The following is a 23789-nucleotide window of genomic DNA, read 5'->3' as shown; positions in this document are numbered from 1 at the left end:
GGTGTCTTTGAACATTTTACTGATATTATAATTATCAATGCATTTGCAACTTGCCAAATACGTAAATTAACAACATATTCTCATTATGTTAATAAAAAAATATTATCCAATTGCAATTACATTTTATACAAAACACATTTGCAGTTCAGTTGTATAGATATGATTTTTTTTTTTTGGAGACAGTTCTCCTATCATTCATCCTGACCACCTCTTCCTACAACTTCTGTGCAGTACAAGGATATAGTACTTTCACTTGAAACACATAATCCATAGTGTTTTCTCAAAAAAAAAAAAAAAAAAAAATGTGGCAAAACATGAGTAGTATGTAAATGTGCTTTCTAGGAGAATTTCTAGGAGGGCTGGATTCTTGAGCTGCTCCACAGGAGAAATTCTTGTCCCAGAAACTAAGAAAACATAATGACATCTTTGGTCGTCAGTCCTGAGTGGTGGTCCAGGATCACACTGTGAAAAACTTTGGTTCTTATGATCAAAGACAAGCATTTTTTTGAAAAGTTTTTAAAAGAAAGGAAGTTTTTGAGACATGGTTTATACTCTACTTTCAAAGCATGAGATGAATGACTGATCACACAATCTGACTTGCCTTAAAAGTGAACTTGTATTGTCTGTAAGAGGCTGCAACCAAGATTATTTTATTTGAGTGTAACATACAGTATAGTGTGTGACAAGATCACTCGTCACATTCTATAGAGAAGAATTGATGCTGAATGCAACCCATCTGCTTTCAAAGAGATCTGACAGTCAGTGAATGATTACTTTAATCTGTGCGTCCAGTTAGAGATTAAATATTAAACCCACTTTTGTGAGTTATTTTGCAACATAATTTCCTCTTCCTTTTCCACCTGCCCAAGTGACAATGCAGCCAATACAGACAATGCTGACCACGAGTCCCCACCAGGGGGAATGGCATCACTGAGGAATAAATAAAGTATATTAAAATGAAAAAAGCATAGCTGAGTGCCAGAGTAAGGAATTTTGAAAGGATACAGTGATGGTGTTTTCAGTCTTCAGGCTGGATCAGATCCACCTCCAGCAGGAATTAAACAAACACTAATGGGTAAATAGAAATGAAGTTTTGGAAAGGAATCTGTTCCCATAACAGCCTGCAGAGACAAAAAAAACATGTTTGTAACATTGTAATTACCATAAAGTTACTCAGCCATGTTGAAATCTAAACAGCGAAGTAGGAGAGAACACGCAGTGGTTGCCAACATTTGTTTTCTGAGGAAGAGCAAGACAAAGAGTAAAACAAACAGCATCTGTTAACAAAGGCAAACTGTATGACCCACTTAGAGCCGGGCTCCGAATGCAGAGGTCTTCTCCTCTATGTTCTCTGCTCTCTGCACATCAAAGTTGCTCTCTCATTACTCCCATTTGAACTGGGCCGACAAGACACTCTGCCCACTCACACCGCTCCGAGACCAGATGGAACCGAACGCGGAGTTTTTGCACTTTCTGCAGGGGTTCAGACATCTGTGCCGTGCTTTGAGTTCACTTTGAGCACATGTCTTGGCTTAAGGAAGCTTTGATACTGAAAACAGCAGGCACATGGCCACGAGTACCGACAGTCATATGTAGAGCAAGAAAAATCATAAATTTGCAAAATCGAGCAATTAGTATGGAAATGGAACCAGGACAATAGCTGTCTCCATGGTGCTAAGTGGGAAACTGAAAAATGACCCACCTGGAGATGCTAGCAGCATCCAGGTGGGGCTACCAACCACGGCAAACTCAAACAAATTGAGTACTATTTAAAGAGCGGTGACATGGGTGTTGAGGTGTTGCCGTTTTGTTGTAGAGACGAGAGAGAAAGCAGGAGATAGAGCAGGAGGGAGAGAGTGAGAGATGTAAAATGGAACGACTCCCAGGGGCATGAGCATTCATATTTGCAGGGAACAACAGAAAAGCTAAAAGGGATTGTTGAAGAAATATAACAGCCATTAGCTGTGAAGAAAGTGGCTGCTGACAATGAGGAAACCATTTTCTTTCAGCTTGCGACTGTCCCTCAACAGTGAGTGGAATGAGCCCTGTGGAGGGAAACAGTCCAGGGTCAGGGGAGGAGGAGGAGGAGGAGGTATGTCTGTGTGGGTGTCATGGAGAGGTTAAAAACTGAATAGGTCTTCAGCCCTGGTTAGTTTATTTGGCTCACTAAAATTGCCGCCAGGTACACACTGAAATGAGAAACAGTAACAGGCAGTGAGCTTACTTCCCCTGGAAATGATCTCGTGTGGGTTCCACTGCAGGGCCTGTCTGCTGTGACTGACCCAACAAATAAAATGCTTCTACACATGCACAAGTAATTCCTTCCTGATTGAAGCTACCTGAAAGATGTATAAATACAATTAATAATGAAGAGGACACATTTAAAATGAACAGCATACTTCTTGTATTATATATATTATACCAAGCCTTCTCTGTCTCAGACATGGTGTGATGTCTTTGCAGATCCTTGACATGATTCAGATGATGGATTTCTTTCCAAGTTCCCTGGAATTGATACATCTTGGTCTCACAATCGTACTGTGTACCCAAGGGGGAAAATAAGGTAAGGAAGGTAAACAACAGGTAAACCAGGCTCAAGGCCACAGGTTAAAAGTGCAGTACATGACAGGATGTCAAACAGTTGCTGGTGACTAATGCATAAGGGGAAAGATGTTTGATTAGAGTGGTCAGACATTAGAAGAATGTAATGTCTTCTACAGTGTTTTTGGGTTTGCTACCTATGCGTGTGTATTTAACCATGCTGTATGATAGCATTCAATTCATTTTCAAAACTTGTACTGTGTTGGAAGTGTTATGTAAATGTTGCTAGGTTTGCCCCAGTAATATTGCAATTGTTACGTAAAAGTGACTCCTAGCACTCATACAGGCCAACATGAAAAATTGCATGAAATTTATGTAATAAAGCCTGAAAGGCTTGATGAATAGTTAAAATGCATTAAAGCATAAACTGCAGAGTAATGGCTAAAAGTGCTACGAGCTATGCACATCAGTTAGTGGTGTGAGGAGGTTGTAGAGAGTGACCTGGAGTACAATAAACACATGGTTGCTACGAAAGTAGCCCTCCTGTTTTGTTCTGCAGCTAGTGTACTTGAAGGCCCAGTTTTACTGGATTTCTAAAAAATGCATTGGTTGTACATGGTGGACACAGACCATAAAGACAGACCTATGATCTTTTTTGACAGCAAGCATGTGAAAATATGCCTAATTACTTTATGTTAACAACTTGTATGTGCTGTTGGCTAAGAGGAACTTAAAATTATGTTAGCCAGGGTTTTGCCAAAAAAACAATAAAATATTGGACTTGCTTTCATCCATTGGCCAGGAACATGACTCCAAATGAATGCAAACACTGCTCCATTTATGTTAGATGTTTAAATAGGCAACTGCTTGCTCACATGTTTGCATGTTTTGTATAACAATGTAGTAATATGTCAATGTTGTGTTTACAACTTGTTAAAAAAAAAAATAATGAAAGTCAGAAAATCATAGTTTAATGTTGGCATCTAAAAAAAATGGGGTAGGGAAATACACAGTCCCAGCTTGAGCTCTGGTTTTGGAGATGGGCCTGTTGTCAAGAGTTCCAAACAGTCATTTGCACATTCCAATTTTCAATAGTAGGCTCTCACCACAGTCCAGGCTTGTCATCTGTGGGACTGGTGAGGACAATCTCTACTCGTCACTCTCTTGATCTCCAGATTGGGCGCAGGCAGGCAATTCCATTGTGCTGACAGGCAACAGCAGTTCCTCTGAAAAGGAAGAATCACACTTTGTAATGAGCTATCTTCCCCAAATAGGCTCAGGAGGATGGGCAGAAGAGGTAGCAGCGTGGGAGCTGACACAGGGGTATGACGGGATATAAAACACCCTGCGTACGAGAGGAACATCAGAAGTATGGTAATGCTTCTTTTCTTCAATGGAGAGTATTAACCGTTACTACTACAGACTTTTTACTTAACATTCAGTCAGTTAGTGCAATGACAAAGCCAGTATAAAGTTCATTTTACACACTGCTGACAAATGCCTTTTTAGAACTCTTAAATGCTACAGAAGAATATAACTTAATGCTCAGTTTGTATCTGATATCTGATGTTGGGAACTACTGCATGATTGCATCTGTATACTATACTTATTTTGCCCAGTTGGCACTGTACAGCCTCTAAATAATTCAGTGGTAAACAATGACAAAAAAGCAGTGAATTAGACATACAAAATGCCCCTGAGGCAATTTGATTATTCCAACCATTAGAAAAAGTGTTTGTTTACAAAAGATATGAACCCACACGGGAACGCTTAAAAATTCACTAATTAATTATTGGCAAATACTATGAGGTCCTCTGAAGTGGCACAGTAATTAGTTGTTTCCTATTAATTTTTTATGCATTTGTTTTCACATGAGTGGAGAGTGATGGACTTTTTTTAATTTCAGTTATTAGGGTATGACTAAAGAGAAGAATCTTAATAAACAAAATGGACACCATGGCAGCCGGCAGACTGTTAAACTGCATACAAGTTGGCCAGGCATAAACTGTCTGAAGGGGAAAATTAAACGAGGACAAAAACTTTTTTTTTCCCCCCTCATCTTTGTCGCCTTCAAGCATTTTTGCCCTTGGTTTCACCTCTTAGGCTACATTCAGGCAGCCCTACCTTGTTGGTGGATGTTGTTGGGACCCTATTCAGCTTGAAAGGAATACCTGCAGACATAATGCAGTGCTGGAAGAACTCTCAACTACAGTGGCCCGTGCAGCAGTTCACCAAGGTACAGACACACAGGTAAAGCGGTGTGACTCATATTCCAGAGTGATTTACACTTTAATTATTAATGACTTTTAAATGGTAATTTAATTAATGTAGTTATTGTAACTCATGCTGCCTTGTTAGCTAATAATCAACTTAACACTGATATCTGAAGTAGCCTAGGTGCTACGCACTACATGCTTCAGGGGAGAAAGCTGGTCTGTTGTAATGGTTCTCTGTATATAAACTTAACTCGTGCGCACAAATTAATCATAATGTAGAAACATAAGATAAAATGCCCTCATTATATGGCCTATATACACATTTTCTCTTTCTATGACCATTCTGGGGCTTCTTATGCTCAAATCTATTACCCAGCAACTGAGGACACATCCCCTGAATGGACAGGGGTTCTGTCCAATCACAAACAAAGCATCCCTCCCTTTCAGTTGTGTGAAATGTTGTTGTGTTTTCTGAAATATTGTTTGGTGAAATGTGATGTTTTGTGAAATGTTTTGTTTTTTGACCTTCAGGGCCACTGTACACAACTGAATGTTTTCCAGGTAAAACATTTTTCTTTCTGTCTTTTTGTATTTACAATAAATATTCTACAAAAAAGACACTAGAAATGAGCATCAACCATAGATACAGTAAGGTAGTTAAGCTCAGCACTGTTTGTCCATCTTTAATAGCTACAGTGGTGGAAAAAAGTTCTCGGACACCCTTAAAATTTTACACAATCTCAAATATTGTCATGAAATATTTGGGGAAAAATAAGTAGGTACTGTACATGCTGTAGACAATGCTTCGCCTGGCCTACTGCATACCCTCACATTATCAGGAGAAGGATTTACCTTTACACTTAATAAATGTTGACAAAAGTTATATATCAAATAAATAGCATAGCTAGCATTTTCCAACAAAATAAATACTTACATAAACACGTAGAAGCTGCTTCTTTAGCTCATAATATTTCATGTTGTTTTTCACTGTGTCCACCCAGTGTCCACCAGCTGAAACTTGCGATCAACAGCTGTTCTTCGCATATCTACATCTGATTAGCTGAATAAGGTCACGTGATTTGTAGCTTTGTAGCTCAACTGACATAGTAGGCTATGCCATTTCCTGCAAATTTAACAAACTTTAAACTATGATTATGGAAAAATGTACAAGAGTTATGGGTGCCAACAAACAAAATCTGATTAAGAAAAAATAAGCCTTAAAGCCTGAGAGATCCAGGTCCGCCCTCTCTGGGGATCATTATTTTCAAAAACTAAAGCTGATACGCGGCCTCGGCCCACCACCTATTAGTCACATTTCTCAACACACTCACACGCTCATATTTACCTCTCGGTAGGTCACAAAAATTCTTTACATCAGGAAATTAGCCGTTCACCATGAACATAACAACTCTGAGCCTCCTAGGCACTCAACATCGACTCAGTCGTGATAACTCGTGTCTCCCTTCTTCCCGCTCTGCTATACCAGACCACAGCTCCCTGCTATGTCCCACCCCCTTTACCTCAGACTGCAATGGGATTGGCTAGAGCCATAAAACCTGAGCACATGCCAATAACATTTAAGATAGTTGTGACTGACAACTTACAAAACAAATAACAACACAGTGTCCATAAACACCACATAATGGCTTGTATAAGCACTTTTAACAGCATGAAATCTACTCTTCTTTTATATGACATTAAATGATATAATATATATTTTTAACACATCTTCCCATATATTTTTAAACTATACTGTATTTTAACCATATTTATGATTTTTTTTAAAGCACTTTATCACATAATGAACTTGTTTTTATCAGAAACTATTTCATCAAAATAAATGAATGTTTTTAGCTAGGGCTACACATATTTGAAGTAAAAAAACATAATTACATAATATTGACTAGTATTTGTATGTTTTGGCAAATGGCAAACAAAAAAAGATGACTAAATAGTTTTGAATTAAAAGTTTTCTCCAAATTCATTCCTTAAAAAGTAAAAACTGGCTAATTTAATTTTTTTTAAAAGCACTGAAAGACAGACACCTTACAGGTTAAAGTCAAAGTGCTTATCCAAAGAGGTTAGAGGAACCCAATAATGTATAGTGAGGGTGGTGAAGTGGGGATTTTTTGAGTGGGGGGGGGCTGTTTTTATGATATCATCAGAAAAGAGTACCACGCATACAAATCCTTAAAAAAATCAGCATCACCAACAACAATTATAATGTGTGCTGTATTGCTTCTTTCTCATAACCACACACACAAATCATACCAATTTACAATAACACAGGCCTAGACTCACACACATAGAAGTCACACTAAACACATTGTCTACAACAACAGAAGTTAACTGAACATCATATTTTGTTTAATCAAAATCACTTGCAACACATTACATTACATTACATTACACAATGTTAAATTTGAAATTAAATTTGTGTGACAAATCCAAAATAATCACAGCAGATGGCTCTGCCATAAAAAAAAAAAAAAACACCAGTGTATTATTGCATTGCTTCTTTCTCAAGTCATGGGCATAGATTCACATACACAAGTCACACACGCATTGTCCAACAATAATCAAAGCTGAGCAGCCAGTATTGCCATAATAAAAAACACCAGGGTAACTTACATTTGATGCTTGGCTTTTCATTAGGCTACTACTCCAAAACAGTCAAAATCACCACAGTGGGCCAGGATGGTCACTGCGATGGCATCTCAGCCAAGTTATCACATATCCTGCCGGATCCCACTGGTTTAGTGGTGGCCCATGTAGGTTGATGACCATCAAGGCTGCTACCCTTTCGATGAGTAACTTCATGTGGGATGGAGTAATTACAAGATTCATCTGACTAAATCCTTTTTTGTACTTCACAGTGCTGCATGGAATGACTTTTTGAACAGTTCATTAAAGGCTTGAGGTCATCAGGTATCCGGTACTCTTGAAATCCCTAAATCCATTAATTGCACTGAGAGTTGGCAGCCCAAATCATTTGCAGAGTTCACTTATTTCTAACTCTTCAAAAGCAGGTGGCATATTCTCTGCTAGTGGCCAGTTCTCATGGTCCAGGACTTTGAGTTGTGAAAGTGGGCATAGTTTGACTCGGCTTTGGAAGGAGCTGATGGTCCAGAAGCCATATGCAGCTGTTTTCAACAAAGCCATTGAGAAATTAATCTGTGGAGCAGTGGATTATCATAAACGCGTTATGATGTGTGTATTTGTGTAGTATTATCTGTCATAAACAAGAGATTACAGCTTATGGGGCGCATTTGTGCCACTGACACAAGAGCTGGGACACCAGGTCAGATGTCATTAATAAGACCTAAAATGAGGCTAATGGCTACCTTTACACTTTGGTCCATCAGTGAAAAGAAAAGCACACATGCCTGCATTCAAGAAGGGATGTAACAATATTGTCAATTTGACAATATTGTAAGAACAAAAGTGTGTCAATATCATTGCCGTTAACAAACAATAGGTCTTCTGGGCAAAACTGCAGTGTTTTTACAGCCATGGTGGAGTAGAGCAAGAAATTAGAATAAGAGAATAAGAAAGACAGAGATCACTGTCCCATGCATGCCCATCATCCACCTGATGGTGATAATACACCTCTAAGCTGGTTTACCAATCACCAATAAAAAAATAAAAACTAAATGAGAAGAAGAAGCAGAGACTGAAGTGGCACCATTACTTAAAATTTCAATAGTTGTATTGATGCAGAAGGCCCAGACAACTGTTCCCCTTTCCATGGAACCATCTGTGTTGCAATGGCATGATATTTTGCAGTGTTCACATAGTGCCTCGTCTATGTTATCTCTTTCGTCAGCTTCAAACGCAAAATGTTTCCATATTGGCACAGTTTTAGTTTTCATTGAGTCTAAGTTTGCCATGTCTCCTCTAGTCGTCACCACAAAAAAATTCATTAGTAAGTACGCAGGCACAATGTGTGCCCTGTGCATCTTCCCCCCTTCCTCTACTGAAATTTGCCTCAACTCTGCAGTCAACTGCCGACTTGTCAGATGCCAGTGGCTCCACTAGTCAGTGCACAATATTATATTTACCATGTTGTCATATTGTGTTTATTACTAATGCACTACAAGTTGGATTTGACACTGTGACACCAGACTACTTTTCAATTGCCAAAATTTTTTGGAGGGGGGGCTTTATTAGATAGAGACAGTAGAGAGAGACAGGAAAAGTGGGGATCGGGAGCAGGGGAATAACATGCAGTGAAGGGTTCAGCTGGCTGGGAGTCGAGCCGGGGACCAGCTGCTCAGGGCATATACAATATATAACCATTTGGCCATGAGCTCACCCCCCCTAAAATTAAACCAGTTTAAGCTCATACATTGGATGGGACCTGCTAAAACAGAAATCAACCCAACTCTATTATCCATCAATGATTATATGTATGTGTTCGCTTGTGCTGAGCATCAGTTTCAGCACTTGTGTGTTTGTACATTTGAATGCAAGCTTGTTTAACTATGTTAAGGGGATCCAAAAACCAGAGACTGGCCATACATGAGTGCTCTGTCAGTGCTGGACTTGGTGACAGAATTAGGTTTAGGTAAGGGTATACCAGGATGCGTGTGTGTGGGTGTGCTTACACATATATATACTCAAGATTTTACCCCTATATTTGACCTGAGCAAGGGCACTACAGTGACCTTGTGTGTTGTGCCTCATAGAATTGTGGGACTGGATGTGCAGGTGTGTCTTTGAACATTTTGCCTTGAATGAATAATAGATGTGTGTTTCAGAACAAGATGTCAAGCTTTTCTTTAAGAGTCTGTACCTCAGCTATTGTACAGGTTTTTTGCTGGAAAAGTAACCTCTAATTCCTGTGATATTATCCTTGTATGATTATAATCATACATATAAAGTACAAAAATCCCCCCAAAATTTGACTGTGAAATTTCATCTAGAATACGCCAGTATCATTTTTTCATCCTGAATTTTGTTTAAAAGTTGCGATATATCCACACTTTATTACAGTCCAACAGTAAATTGCCCCACCAAATAATAGTTTTATTTGCCCAGTTTTTACTATGCAGGAAGAATATGTGTCATGTAGGTAGGCTTTATGGCTGGATATGGAATAGATTAAAAATTCTAAACCCACTAAGTTAAAGAAAGATTCATTGCTCATGATTTTCTAATATGATTAAAAGCACCAGGATTTTAGTATAAGTAGCAAAATCCATGTAAGAAGATGGTAAATGTAGATGATGGTGTATCAACAAAATATTGGATGCTGACTGTCAGAGACCATTTCCAACCAAAAGTCATCATTAATTTATAAGCATAACCACCACGCTTCCCCAGCTATAATCTATAAAAAAAAAACAATTTGAAAGGACTTGCTTGCAGTGATGAAAAGAATTATTACCTTAATCTGCAGCTTCCCTCCACTTTATGGAGCTTAATAGTGAGTTTCAACTCATTATTAAGTTGTCCAGACCACCTTTACAGTTTTGGTTCACTCTCACCACTCTAAAAACATTGTCTTTGGCTACACCAGCCTTTTCAGAAAGGTCACTCTAACTATCCATGGTGTACTTCTCGATCAGCACCAACGGCAGGCAGACGCAGTTAGCGACTAGCTGGGGAATACTGTGGAGCATTTAGAGCCAGATATTTCCCTCCAGAGTTGGTTGGGACCGAAAACAGAGCTAAAAGAGAGTGAGTATTGGACTTGTCTTGGACAATAGATGGACAGAGGAATGACTCTAAACCAGTGCAAATGTTGGAAGGTGAAAATATTCCAATGTTGTTTCCACAGTTTGTCTCTGACCCCAAGTGGCCAAAAAAATATAACAGTTGCCATACCTCTTTGGTGGGTAGGGATCAAAGGAGATTCACCATGGATGTAAACAACATTGAGGTATACAAGTCTAACAAAATAATTATTCTGTCTGAAGTACTCACATTGACAACTGCATGGCTCTGAGTCCAAGTGGCAATTCCACAGCTTGATAAAATATGTGTCTGTTTCATGTCACTGGAAGTGCTGCTCTGATGTTATGCAAGGAAGAGTGAACCATAGGTGTTTCCCTATCAACACTGACTTTATGTGGCATGTTGCTTTCATTCTGTTTATCTTAGAGATTTCCCTGAAAGTCCAAGAGAATCAGCTCTTGCCTCTCATGCACAAACAGATCAATAATACCCAAATACTAGACCCTATACAAGTTTTTGCTTATGCTGCTTATCCACAACTACTAACAGAAACACTTTAGCTATCACCTGAGTTGAACACAACTTTGTATTGGAGTCTGTGTTTCGCTCCTTAAAACAATGGCGTGGGTGTCATTTGAAAATAACTTAAAGCAAAACAGAAAATATTCCCAACATTATAAAAACTGTTTGCTCTCCACAGTCTTGGAAAGGGAAAAATGAAGGGGGAAGTGTAGCCAGAAGCATTAAATGGTCAGAATATTCAGGAGACTGTCCTGAATCACTGCCAACCAGTAGTGGATGGCTTAGTGCAGAAGAGATACACTATTTCTGTTCTGTTTCAAATAGCCAGTCCCTTTATAGTACTATTGGAATCTTTATTCTTAAAAATTACACACATTGAATTGATTTTGTCTTTAATCAGGTCTTTGCTTTATTATTAAGTTATTAATTATAGCCAGCTCCTGAGCAGACAGTACAATTAAGACCATTTGCATTATCCTGTTAATGAGCCATTTTTGCATTTTCACTTGACTTTTTAAATAAAAGAAGGGAAGCTTCACTGGTGCTGATGATGATTTTGTGTGTGTGTGTGTGTGTGTGGTGGTGTGTGTGTGTGTACGTGACACTTTGTGGAAGTCTTTCTGATTTTAGCAGTATCTGGGGTCTAAGATTGAAGTTGATATTAATTTCAAAAACTGACCTTTACCTTTTATTGCTTTCATCTGTCTTTGGAGCATCTCCTCACTACACATAACTTAGGCTATATGACTCTGTATTTTTTATTTTTTCCCTGCAGCTTGAATCAGTCATATTGAAATAGGTTGATATTTGACTTGACATACTTGGTTTATAAGATCATAACTGTATCTATAAATATAACTAACCATTAATTAAATGTACTTTACAGTCTGTAATCTAAAAGTTACCAAGATAATATACATAAAATATATAAATTTAACACTTAATATTTTTAACAGATATGTTTCTTTTGTGCCAGAGGCTTACTACTTACTTTCTGTTTCATTCAGGCTGTGGCATGATCAAACTCAGAGTTTTTTCCCCTGAGGAACATGAATATACTTTGCAAATGTTATAGCAATATTTCCTGTAATATAATATCATATCTTGTGTACAAGCAGACATTTTGGTGCAAGGGTAGCACCAGAGACCACTGCATCGGGTCACTAAGGCTACCTTCTATTAAAGCTTCATATTTGTTGTGGACATTTTGACCAGTGTTTCATGAGGAACATCATGTTTTGTGTGTGCTTGAAACAACAAATTTGTATGACCATGTCTGAAGGCAAAAGTTATGGATGCTCCAAACGGCCATACTAGGCAGGGTGTAAAGCCAACTGTGACAAAGAGGGGAACATGTGATCATCGTCTGATGGACACTTTCAAGTCTTCTGCCTAAGGCCATGTTGTGTTGCATTCACCTGTATGTGCAATGATAGAGGAAGTTGTGTGACGAAAGAAAAAAGGCAAAGATTCAAATCAAGCAAATTAAATGGAAATCCAGCATCTGATGTTTAATGTCTTGTGTGACATGTTAATGCTGGTACAAAAATAAAAGGTTCATTGTGTCACCAAAATAGAAAGGGTCCTTCATCTGGAGCATGAATGTGTTCAGTAGGTTTCATGGCAATCTGCACATTATATATCAATGTTTTCCCCACTATTGTTTCAAGGGCCAGCCAGGCCACAATGAATAATGAAATGTTACATTTATATTATTTACCTAGTTTATAAATACTCATTTCATTTCAGCTCAGCGTGAGAGTATATACTGTTTTGCTCCTTTCCTCCTTTTGCACTATTTTACTAACAGTAGGCCTCCATTGCTTGTGAATGTGAAGGGGCTACATGTACACACACATGGAGTGGAGGAGCAGAGGAGAGGGGTTGACAACTCATTACATTAAGTGCAATAAAAGCCTTAATATTATAAATCTCTCCAACATCAAAGATGGACAGACATCGACCCCAAAAGTCTTTTTTTAACATTCACAATCTGGCACAGTAACAAGGGTGCTAGCAGCTCTGATGGCAGACAGGCTAGCCCTGACCAGAGCACTTGCAGCTCTCCTGTAAGTGTACAGAATATATTTTCTAGACCCCTGTATAAAACCACATAAACAGGCATTAGTGCAAACAAAATGTGTGTTCACCTTGTTCACACAAACCCCCAGAGTACAAAAAACTCACGTATACACAAATGTATGCATATGTGCTGAACCACGCATATGAAAACACCTAGCCAGGCACACTCACATACAAATTCACTGCATGTTGTTGTTGGAGCAGCTGGTTCTGGCAGAGACAGCTCTTCCAACTCTTCTCCACAGAGACAAGAGGCAAAATCTGTAAGGCTGTCCAACAGCAACCTCTCTAAACCCCTTTCTTTGCCTGTTCTGTGAAATTAGATGAAGACTTAAATAAAAAGTCTTTTAATCTTTTGTTATGACATATACAACCAAATGCAGTGTAACATATTGATATTATGCATCATATACTGGACATGGTCATTTGTTTAATCTGGATCCAGATATCTACCGGTCTTTCACTCAAAGTCCATTTGTTCTAAATAAATTAGTAAAATTTGATCTCAGTATATTCTAGGTGTATGGGACATTTAACAGGAGGAGGGCAGTGGAGTCATGTGGATTAATGTACGACTATCTAGGGCAGTGCATGCAAAGTAGCATTTGCTGGGATAAAGTCAGTCAGTGGGAAACCGCACCAGACAGTTCCCTGGACTCGCTAACAGCGCTAACGGCTAAAAGAGGTTAGAGAGGTTTCTGTGTTGATACCCACTGTGTAGGATAGAAGGGATATGAAGACAGTATTGCACATTACTAGGTCATGGATCCACAGCACAAAAAAGTCAAAAGTGAGGTATGGTCTGGTAGATAGGCTCATGGCCGACCCTAGTGCAGTCCTCCTGTCTGGAAAATCAATGCTGGGCTTTCAGTCTATGAGTTTCACATGCAGACATGTGGGTGGCAACCTATTTTAAGGTTGAGACAGAAATTGCAAGCCACCCCCATACCTGAGAGCAGTCAGCAGCTTGTTAGGTGAGTAGGAAGCACAATTATCCAGCAATAACAGCAACAAAGAAAAGCAGTGACAGTAACTACCCAACAATTAATCCTGTCTACACCAAATTACTTCCTTGCCAACTACATGATTTAGAAAAAAAAAAGAAAAAAAATCTGATATAGATGGTGCCCAACCTGAAACAAAGCTGTAATTTTTTTCTCATGTTTGAAAAGGTGAAATAGTAGACATGACTTGTTATAGCAAGAGAGGAACAGCAGTTAGTTTGTATGCACAATACTAAGATGGGATTGAAACACTTGAATGTAAATGGAATACATTATCAGTTTTATTACATTTGTGTTGAGAGCTCAAAATGTATACCTTACCACTGAGGCCTAAATACTCCTCAAAGCAACAATGAGTTTTGTAAACAATTTACTTTTCTTATTTGACCAATTTTGTTCAGTGCAGTACAAGAACATTTTGTCATTGACTATGCATTTTAAAAAACCCTACACACTCACAGTTCACCCACACAGTGGTTTCATTTATTAAGGCTGATTAGACTACCTCTCAGGACTGTGTGGGTATCTATCAATAGCATTTATAATGCTGTGACATTACAAAACTGCTTCTGACTCTCTTTATTAACCCATTTAATCCCAGCAGTCTTTTAATGTATGAGCACTGTTCAAAAAGTTAATAGCTCTGGATCAACATATTCAAGGCCAATTATATATATTTTTTAAATGTGACTTCTATTGTCTTTATATGCTGTACATCATGACAGGCTATGGCATTTTTAGTCACCTTTGAGACGAACTCCAGTGCAGTCATTGATACAAATTCAGTTAGCAATACTGATTGCTCAGTACATCCATACCACATTTACTGTACACTTAGCCACTTCATACACATCAGCTAGACTGGATAGCTATTCCTCAGCAAGTGTAAATACAACCAAGAAGCATTAGAGACAGGTCAAATTCCAATTGCAAAAGACCTCAAGCAGCGGTTGAGACACGTTGTATCCAAGTGTTCAAAAGGTGTAAATTAATCCATCTGACCAAGACACACATGGCCCCAATTGCACTTGTCATCTCAAAAGCCAGATGAAACCAAAATTCAATTTAACACAGTTCAATTTTATTGTAGTTTCAGTGTAATTTCAACTGTATCATTATAGCAAACAGTAATGATGTTCCAAGGACTGCTTACTGACTTGTGATCATGGCAGAATGTGGTCGTGGAGATACCCACTGTAGCAGGAAAGTGGCTTCACCAATTTCAACACTGTTTTGGCATTATCTGATTATCTGATCCCTGATTAGGTCAACCCTTTAATTATCTGTGTGGGTGAGATAGAAGTGAACAACATGGGTGAGGGTTTTCCATGTTTTTGTGGATGGTTGTTAGCTACCTATCTAAACTGTCACTTTAACTAAACCTCGAAAGTTCATTGTTATTCTTTGGCATTTTTGGCAGTTCAGGCACATTACTACCACCAGCATTATCCTGATTGAATGTAACCTGGAAAACCAAGATTGACTGCAGTCACATTTGTGATCTGGCCAGTGCATATATGTGCAAACAAAAGGGTGCTAAATGGCTTCAGGCCTCAGACCCACAGCTTTGGGTCTGTGGTTACCTGTCACAGGGATCTCATGTATTTGTTGACCCCTTAGTAACTGTAATCTAACAATCTAGTGAACGCATGTAATAACATTGATCGCTTATTGATTAGACGTAACAGATTTTGTGGCATTGAACACTGTGAGTGTGTGCACCAGTTTTCTACTGTGGCTGCTATTTGAAGGTTTATTTGGAGCCTTTTTGCTCTGAAAACATCATAGATGCTAAACAGGGAAACGTCGGCCATGGCAAATGAGATTAAGCTAATTGTTTATTCCTTGGGGTTTATATGAATAGCATTACACACAAGGTTAATTATCTCAATAAAATACGCTAACATAATCAACAAAGATCATGTCTTTGATTAGCAAACAGGAGTTCCGTTGCTTTATTCCAATTAAACACATGATAAATGGCGTGTGACAGTCTGCTGGCTCTGCTCACTATGTTTACACAGGAACACTCTGAACTTCTTTTAAAAATCACGGTTTAACAGTGACATACAGTTTAAGTCACAGGCTTTACAACTGACAATAAAGTCATGGCTCATAAATCATTATGTCAAGCTGCAGCTGTTTTGCTGTGCGCTGTGATAATGACTTATATTGTGACAGCCAGCGGAAAAAAATGTTGGCCATTTACTGACTATTCATTAACATCCCAAAATGTAGTGAAACCCTCTGCTGCCACGCTCAAAAACAGATAAAATGTTCTGTCATTCAGCGTTTGTCATGGCAGAAATGGAGCTACATGACAGTGCAGGAGGATACCTGGATGTCACACACTTCCACCGCATCCCTGAGTCATTAGCATCGGTTTGTGATGACAGCACCTGACACATGACAGGCAAAGGCCTTCTTTGGCATTCATCCTAGGAGAGCACATCTGACAACCAGCTGACTTGACTGACTGACTCACTCATAAACTGACTAACTGGCTGGCTGGCTGACTGACAGATGATCTGGCAGTTGAGGGCTGTGGCACTATGGAGATGATAAGCAAAGAGGACAAACAAGCTGCCGACTGGAAGTGAGGAGCAGAATGGAAGAAATTGGCACATAGCAAACTGCTCTGTTTGGAAAGTAGCCTTACGCTCCTACACACCAATAGCTGGAGCTATTTGACCTGAATGACACTCCTCCCACACTGTCGCCGCTTCGCCACAATCCCCCTCCAAACTCAGAAAGTCAGAAATAGCAACAGATAGGGAAGAGAAACAAAGATGCTGAAAGACTCAGAGAGACTAGTGGAGCTCTGTGCTTGCCTGCCAAATGGCACCGGTGCCACTGCACATGGAGTTAGGTGCCAAAGTTTGTCAAACAAAGGGCATTCATCCAATCCAATCCAGTGGCAGAGGGGAGGGCTGGTTGCCACTCATGTCACCTATATAAGAGCTGTCAGCACTCACTGCTGCCAGGCCATAAAAGCACCTGCTATCGTAATGATCTCTTTGTGGGATAAAGGCACAACTTGCAGGTGCATGTTCACATCAAGGTGAGGAGGAAATTAGATTACACTCGGACTATTAGAAGGGGCCATATGTTTTGGAAAGACTCAAAAATATGAGTGCTGAACTTTCAACATTTTGCAAATTCCTTCCATACCAAACCATATGTCAAGACTGCTGCATTTGTCCCATGCTATTAATAAAAAGGAGGCTTCTTGCTGAAGCAGTAAATTTCATGGTGCACAAAGTTTATATGACAAATGTGTCTCGTGATTGTAATTGGGGTTGGCTCGCTTGCAAAGGTGCTTTGTTCTGGGTATTTACTGTGAAAAAGCACCTGAGGGATATGAAAGGAGAGTTGCCTTTTCAGTCGGGCACCGAGTCAAGACAAGTGTGTATGTGTTCCTGTGTGTGTTTGTGTGTCTGCGTGCAGATGTTTCTTGATGGGGTATGGACTGGGTCTACCTGTGCATGATGTGTGCCTTGATTGATTGGGTTTTGGTGTGTGTGTGTGTGCGCGCGTGTTCAGTTGCATGTATTTGCATAATCATCTTCAACAATGTTTCTCATTGTCAAAGCAAGAGACTATTAACATTTCCCAGACGTTAATACCCCTCTGAGTGCGTGCCCCTCCTCCTCAGATAAATAAGTGAGATGTCCAAGAGAGATTATTATCAGAGAGGCTCTAAATCGATCTATCCTAATTAATTACCTGCCTGATAGATAGGAGTGAGGGCCGTCACAGTCCAACAATCAAAGAGAGTGGGACCAGCTGTTCAAAACCCACACATTCAACAAATGCACAATAGTAATGTTGTTAAAAGTAAATTTAAACAAATAGTTAAACACTATTAACAAATATCCCATTCATTCAAGTGGTATTAACTTGTGCTCTATAACTGAACATTTTAGGAAAATAGAAAAAATGTTGAATACATTGCAATCAGCATTGTATTGATCAGGCCTGACATGTATTGTCTGGACATGTTCATAAAACACCTAAACAAACTATGCATCTTCCTGCTATCTCAGAGAGTTGGGCAAGAAGCTACAGATGACCCCTTACCCTTAAAAACAAGTAAAAAACTTACACACTACATACCTAACCCTAACCCTTACTTACAATACATTAAGAAAATGAGAACACTTATTAAAAGACATTAGCAAATTTCTATTTTTCATGATGAACTGGTCCAACTAACAGTATTAGCTGTGTAGCCAAATATGATTCTGATATTATTCCCCTGTGTCATAGAGCACCATTGTTGTTATCTTGCTGTGATCCATAGATTATCTAGCCACCAACCACATGGCAGCAACTAGTCCCTAACAAATGCAGTATTTATTCTGGCTTTAATAAAAAATATTTAGACTTAAAAAAAAATCTTTATATCTGTGTTCGATTTATGAACTAGTGGGCTATAAATGCACAGGAATTTGATCAGTTGAAGTGTTACACTACTTTGTTAAAGGGTAAGGAACTGTTAAGCTATAATTACATAATTGGTTCATGCTATGAAAATAAACAGTATCTAAATTAATTTGATAAAAAGAATTACAGTTCCTTTTCAACTGCACATTTTGAAGACTTTGCGATACGATGCAGTTGTAAGCTGAAGAACAAGTAATAGGTGGTTTTGGTGGTTTTTCAGATACTTCATCATGTTAGAGAAGTTTATTACATTTAAAACCACCCACCATCCAATTATTAACATGGAACAAGCCATTCCTTGAAAGTCTGCTTGTGTATTAATTTGTATTAATTGTCATGGACACACAGTGAGACCTTGTATGCATTTTTATCCCTTACAGGTCATTATCATTGAACTGCTTTCAGGGCTTTGAAGTGCTTAAATAAACACTTCTCTAAAATGCCATCCTTGTGACATGCAAAAAATAAAACTGAAAAAATATATCTTTTTCTGCAAATAAAAACAACAAATAAAACTATGACTGAACATTGAAAACTTACTGCAAGCATAATATTATACATCAAGCCCAATTTGTAATAAAGTAAAAAAAAAAAAACAAAAAACAAAAACAAAACTGTAACTAGATTGACAAATGGACACGCTGATGTGTGGAGGTAAGGAGCCTCCCCCAAAGTCTCCAGAGCACACAAGCAGGAAGCAGAGAATCCAGTAATTTTTCATTTTTCTGTTGAAAAAGAGTCACTTTGTCCTCTGTAATCCTGTCTGTGCAACGATCCCTGCCTTTTTTACCCCCTCACACTTCCTGATCCATGCACCTAAGAAGAGGATCAGAGGGCTCATCTGCGAGCTAGCAAGACGACCAATGTCACATTAAAATCCTACTAAACTATAATTACATAGTGTGTTAGAGAGTGCAATCATGCTGTGATCTTGTCCTGAAAGGGGACTTTACATCAGCAGGAAGAAAAAGTGAGACATAAACCAGCTCATATTGGTTGAGTGAAGCACGATATATGTGCTAGCCACATTCTTTTAGTATGCCCTCTGAAGCAGATTTGTGGGGACCAAAATGCTGGACCTCACAAATCTAAATGGCTGTGAGTCAAGACTTGGTTAGAATCAAGCTTAGGTTAGGGTTAAGGTAAGAGTTAGCAGTAAGCATTCAGTTGTGATGGTTAGGGTTAGGGTAAGGGGCTAGGGAACAATGAATGGGACCCCACAAAGATAGGTGTTCAAGGATGTGTGTGTGTGTGTGTGTGTGAGCATAAGTGTGTTCACTGTTTCTGTCTGTCTCTGGGCTTTTCTCTTGGTTTCTGTCGAGTATATCTATCTCCTTGCCCTTACATGCTCCATTTCCCCCCTCTCACTCTTTCCTTTCTTGGGCTAAAGCAATAGTGTCAACATTATTTTGCACAGAGAAGTTCTTTTCTTCACTTGGCAAAAGTTTCTTTGCGAATCATCACAAAGATAATAAAGTGCGAAATTTTAAAGTTTAAGTAAAAGCTGAATTCTGCTTTTCTGATAAGGATATATAGATGAACTGTTATGATGCTTCAACTATTGAGAATATTTTTCTACTTTTAAAAGCGGACACAAGTGTGTTTGGGCATACAGTATTTGTGGGGAAAGCACTGTGTCTCCCCTCAGCAGCTGATGCACATCTGAGAGGTGGCATTGCTGGAAGATGCATTCTTTCTTGCTTGTCTTGGTGCTCTGCTAATTGGAACATGTCATAGCCTTGCAGCCTATGAACACATTTTTCCTTGCTCGCATAATGTAGATTGTAGTTCTGTTATTTTTATTTATTTTTAGGCATCCTCTAAAAGCCATAGCAATTAAGACAGGAAAAAAGGAAAGTCAGATCGTACAGTATATAAGGCAACAAAGGGGTCTATATTGGGAGGATATTGTGGTGGGAAGGGTAGACAAAACACAGGACTTTCACACAGGTGATGATTGTTTCCTGTGTGAAACCAAGAGTCAGTGTTGTCCATCATTGTTCCATAACCTTAACCATGTGTTTATTATTACAACAATGACAACAAAGGTTTTCCTTAAGCTAACCAAGTAGTCCTTGTCCTTACAATGGTAACAAAGGTTCAGCACACCTGTCAGTGGTACACTCCTACAGAATTACTGGAAGGTGCACTTATTGTTAGTAGAAGATGCATTTATTTTTCTGGTAAAGGCTAACTGCCTGTGCTAAACTATACTGATTTCTTCCCTGAGTTCTTGCAAAAAAATATTATAACTATAGATTGTAACAACATGAAGGCCAAAGAACAAATAGATACACACAAAATGTGTGTGTGATGTGGCATGATTCAACCCCTGCAGAGTGTGTCCCTCCATTTACACTATTTTGTGTGTTTGAATGTGTATTTGTGTGAGTGTTAGAGGGAACAGACAGGGTGGGTCTGGAGGTTCTGGAGAAGTTAGACAGGCAGACAGAGTGACCACACAGTGGCGCCACACTGTGTATGCCACGCTTGATCAACTCTCATTACAGCTGTGCTTTCACAGTGGGTTCATAAACATGACCCACCCACCCACACACACACACACACCTGCACACTCACACTGGCAGATGCAATAACCTGTGGCCTCATTTGCATACATTTTATTGCAGACTTGTCAGCCTTCTGCCCGACACCTCCTGCCCAGCCTCCTTTACATGAGAATTGGTGTCAAGCTGCGATCGCTCATCGTGCATCATCAGAATCACAAGAAGTACAATACACACACGCTTGGTGACACACAGAGAAACAAAGGACAAATGAGGCAGAAATAAATCCAACATTGATGCTTAGGAGGGAGAGGTAAAAACAAAACTATTACTTCCGGGATAAAAGGCATTACAGTAGCTGTCTTAATAAATTATTTTCTTTTTCTCCATGTTTCTTTATATTCTTCAAATCTTCTAAAAAAAACAGCATACGAGTGTGTTCTGTTCTGAGGACACAAATTCCACTGTGAGCAAGATGCAATCTTGATCCATGATTTTCACAGCTGATGTGGTTTAAAATGTCAATTTGTACCTGTTATCAAGATAAACACAGAGAGCTTGTGGTATCGTTAAATGATTTAATTTCATGGTCTAATCAGTGTGGATTTCATGGACAACGCCAGATCCATATCTAAACATACAGCATCTCATTACAGCCTCCCTGGCTGGATCAGCCAACTGCTGTTTGAATATTCTTAATTGATTTAATTGATTTTCTTATTGTTGTTAGTGGCTCGATACGTGTGAGCCATGAAAATGGATGATCTTCGCTTTAAAGGGAACCGAATGTTGGATCAGATGAAGTCACAGAGGTTAGACTGGCTAGCTCCTCTTACTAACAGCAAATGGTAGTGGAAAGTGATTGAAGTTTATTACTGACAAGAGTTAAAGGTGGAAAAGAGAGCTGAGATAATCCAAACTCACAACAATGTTTGCTCTGTTAAAAAAAATATATCTAATCCTAAGGATGAGTTTAAAATCTTCCTTTAAGTTTCTGGTTGAGCTTTTTGATGTGAGCATTAGCATTCTTATGCTTGAGCTGTAATAATGTCAAAGGTCTCTATCTGAACCGCATGAGTAATTTAACAGAGGTGCAACTTCACTAAAAGAGAGTGATGTGTCCTAATAGCTTCCAGTCAATTTACTCAAAAGAGACATTGATCTACATTTGATCTACACTGCACATGGCCCCAGGGACTTGATTCCTCAACCACTCGGAGCTGATGAATCGGCTACTTCTGTCATAATTGACCCCGAAACTCTATTAAAAGGTATCCGACCCCAGCACTGAACAGAAGCAACCTTTCCTGCACCTCTGAAGGAAACAGAAGATGAAAATCAAAAACTACATTCCTCTCAGGGGAAGATCTGAACACTCTGAACACTACGGAGCTGCAGTTAACTGGTGTGTCGCTTCTCTGTTCAGTTTTTACACCAAGCCAGAGGAGTTTCCCATGACATTAAGAACAGGTGGAAACACACAAACAACACACACACTTCATTGTCAGCGCACACATAAACCTCCCTGAATATCCCTTCTCCCTGCCACTGTCACCACCACCACATCAAGGCCCAAGCGTGAGGGGATGAGACAAGAAGGGTAATGGAAAGATTGATGAGGGGGGAGAGCAGGAGGGCAGGAAAGCAGATGGAAAAATAGAGGAGGAGGAAAACTGTCAGTCTGGAATTGTGTGAGATAGGAAAAGAGCGAAATGTAACAAATGTGGGGAGAGTTTTTCTGCTACTTTTCTTTGTCCTGCATGGTAGGGGGTTGGTATCATACACCCTTGAATCATCAAGTTACAATCACAAAAAGTCAAATGAGGACAAAATGGTGTGTGTGTAAATGATAGCCACTCCCAATACTCCAGAGAACTAGGAATATCTGCCTGTCAGTCTATAGCCAGGTCATTTGCACTGGCTCATGTGCTATACTGTGCCCCAGCACCACATGCTGCCAAATCTTTTAATCAGTTCCTGGTTTATTGTATGACTAACTATTCTTATCAGCTGGTGGTTATAATATTATTTATTTTTTTTATCAATTTTGTTTGGGAGCATGATATTACTTTATATGCTTAGTGCACATGCAATATGTATATTTCAATATTAAGCACAGTTCCAATAAATTCACAAGTTTACCTTGTTTTGTGTCAACTCTCCAGGTGAACTTTCGATTAGCTGGCAATGGCAACTTCCATAGGGACAAGAGCAAAACAAGAGCAGTGGCCTGGAAAATGAAGACAAAAAGCTAAAAGTGGCTGAAGAGTTATGTGAAGTCAAAGGGAACTGCAGAGTTAATAATAATTCTTTATCTGTTTGTCACTGGCAAATTGTTCATATAAGAATATACTAATTTGTACAACTAATTTGTGCACCTTTGTTTGTATTTGTTTTTTTTTTTTTCAGGAACAGTGTAATTAAAATGTAAACATGAGTTTGCCAAGAAATAATATTAAAAACTGTATATAAGTGAAACATTTACACAGCACATTTAAAAGATAAGAAAAAAACATTACAATAAAACCACTGGCCACTACTGTTACTCTAAACACAGTCTGACACTCCAGACTAATTAGGTATCAAAGACCAAAGGTAAAATCCCAATTGTCCAAAGTCCCACACACAATTTTAAAGAAAAAAACATCTGGCCTCAGAACTGAGCATGTGCAAAGAGTCAGCAGTATTCATCTTTATTCACTTCTTCATTCCTCCTCTGGCTCTGAGCTGACTGCAACACGTCACCTATGTGGGGATCCTTGGCACACCGACTAAGTTACAGCAGCATGGCT

The 23789-nt window shown here is 39.0% G+C and overlaps 1 long non-coding RNA gene across 1 annotated transcript; it reads right to left on the bottom strand.

Moving 5' to 3' along the window:
- Window positions 1-298: 298 nt before the first annotated feature.
- LOC108884507 (uncharacterized) lies at window positions 299-6238 on the bottom strand. Its single transcript, XR_001961069.2, has 3 exons — window positions 6103-6238; window positions 3648-3767; window positions 299-1121 (listed from the first exon to the last, which is right to left on the bottom strand). It is a non-coding gene; the product is annotated as an uncharacterized LOC108884507 (long non-coding RNA).
- Between the last annotated feature and the right edge of the window lie 17551 nt (window positions 6239-23789).

The sequence above is a fragment of the Lates calcarifer genome, linkage group LG5, assembly GCF_001640805.2.
Source record: "Lates calcarifer isolate ASB-BC8 linkage group LG5, TLL_Latcal_v3, whole genome shotgun sequence".
Classification (NCBI taxonomy): domain Eukaryota; kingdom Metazoa; phylum Chordata; class Actinopteri; family Centropomidae; genus Lates; species Lates calcarifer.
Note: the sequence above shows the minus strand (reverse complement) of the source record. Positions and strands in the feature narration are given on the sequence as shown.